The sequence below is a fragment of the Hevea brasiliensis genome, chromosome 10, assembly GCF_030052815.1.
Source record: "Hevea brasiliensis isolate MT/VB/25A 57/8 chromosome 10, ASM3005281v1, whole genome shotgun sequence".
NCBI lineage: Eukaryota > Viridiplantae > Streptophyta > Magnoliopsida > Malpighiales > Euphorbiaceae > Hevea > Hevea brasiliensis.
The window spans coordinates 91,910,007-91,912,085 of NC_079502.1; the positions used below are offsets into that span (position 1 = coordinate 91,910,007).

The 2,079-nt window shown below is 31.8% G+C and overlaps 1 long non-coding RNA gene across 2 annotated transcripts; it reads left to right on the top strand.

Annotated features, from left to right (window-relative positions):
- The first annotated feature begins 428 nt into the window (after positions 1-428).
- LOC131169537 (uncharacterized) lies at positions 429-1,068 on the top strand. 2 transcript variants are annotated; one of them, XR_009140473.1, is made up of 2 exons: positions 429-467; positions 558-821. It is a non-coding gene; the product is annotated as an uncharacterized LOC131169537 (long non-coding RNA). The 2 variants fall into 2 exon arrangements; XR_009140472.1 differs by lacking the exon at positions 558-821 and adding an exon at positions 871-1,068 and having other exon boundaries at positions 430-467.
- The last annotated feature ends 1,011 nt before the right edge of the window (positions 1,069-2,079 follow it).

The window sequence follows — 2,079 nt, forward strand, 5'->3', positions numbered from 1 at the left end:
CTGCATGACTTGGTGCATAGGTTATGCACAATTCCGTGAGAGTGCTTAAGGGAGGTGTGAATATGCATAAGCTATGTAGTCTCCTTATGCACATTTCGGTTGGTTCTGGAACAGTGATTTTTCTCCTTATGCAGATCTGCATAGCTTATGCGGCAAGTTATGCACAATTTGGTCAATGCATATTTCAGCTTGAAAACTTGTTTTTGACATCTTTGGCTGTAGAAGTCACTCCTCAATAGCAAAATTTCTCTTCAGTCCTTCAAAAACACCATTTTTCCTACAAAACAAAGTAAAAATTACAAATTAATCCAAAATCGACAATTATGAAAAACTAACTAATTAACTAATGAAATTAGCTAAAAATGACTAATAATCAAATAAAATGGCTATGAAATTAAACCTAAATGATTATGCAAAATGTATGCATCAAAGTACAAGAACTGAGCAAGAAATCTCGACTGCATAAGGTATATGATGACCTCAGTGTTGTTGGAGTTTGGCCTGTTCAGATAGGGTAAAAAACCTTATATATTTTCTCTTCATTTGTTGGAAGGAAGATATTTGATGCCCAAATTTTCACACAACTACAATGAACAGATGGTGATTTTAAGAAACTAGGAAAGAACAGTATATATTTTGGATGTTTGTCATGCAATTCCTTGTATTCTGCAATTAGGGTGTCGATTGTTGGCGTAAAAGATGTCTTTTTAGAATGCATCAACAATCAAGGCAGAACGAATAATAATTACAAAATAATTTTTTTTAATACTGAATGTAATAAACTACAAACAAGTAATAAAATATATGATGTTTTAATTTCATTTTTTTTTTGCTCTTAATTTTTGCTGATTCTTTATTTGTATGCAGCAGGTTTAGCAAATTTCAAGTGAGTTTTTCTACTTACTGGAGGTTGAGAGGTGGCATTAACTTATTGATCAATTATCAAGGTTGTGAATTTGGGGCTTTTTATCCATATAAATCTTGCAAACCTTGATCTGTGCCTGTTTAAAATGTATATACATACACACAACTGAAGCCAAGTAAAGCGATGAACTTGCTTATTCCAAATGAGATTACATCGTTTTACATAAATCTTGTCTCCTGCTTTTCCATTTTCTGTTGTGTTTCTTTCAACCCTCTCCTTCCACTTCTACGCATTCTTTTGATGCCTCTTATACTCCTGTATGCTCTGTTTCAACAGCTTTGGATCATTCTGAACTTTAACCCTTGCAGATCTACTTGTTGCCGCTTTCCACAAGTGCTTCTTTGAGATGATATCTCCTTTCTTTGGGTCCTTTTGCTTCCTCCAATTCTTTTGCCTTTTGAAGCTCCTTTTTAACTTTGAAAGATTTCTCTACTTATTTTTATGCCCTTCTTTTATTCCCTGGATATAACATGACTAAATTTGCACCCACTAATATATCCTTGTTCACTTTTCTACTCTGAAGTTCCTGTAGGCTTCTTTGCTTCAGAATCTGATTCCCTCTTGCGCTCTTTTGCCGAATTTCTTCTCTCATCTTCTTTTTCTTTACTTGATCATATAAATGATACCTCAACTTAGAGTATATAATAGTAAGGTATCTAACTTTAATTCATAACACAAAACTCTCTAATCTTTAACAGAAAACCCTTTTGACGTTCAGTAATCAATTTCTAAGTTATTTTTACCTACTACACTTGTCATATTAAAAATTATATTTTCTCTCTATTAATTTGATACTAATCAGGAAAAAAAATTTAATTATGTTTTCTATCTATCCATATTGTATGCATTGATATTTTAGTAACTCAAAACCTGTTTATTTGAGGTATCAGTCTATAAAAATATTTTTTTTCAATTTAATAAATATTATATCAATATATAATTTACCCCTAAATTGAAGTACACTATATAATTTACCCTTACGTTATGTAAGCCACTTTTGTCTCGACCTTGTCTCAAAAGGGGCTCCCCTACCATGAAAGTACTTGAATCTCTTAAAACTATGGGTGAAATTATAATAAAATGAAAAAATATAAAGAAGAAATTGAGCTTAGGAATGAATATTTCCATCTTTTCTAAGGTAGGTGGAACCATTA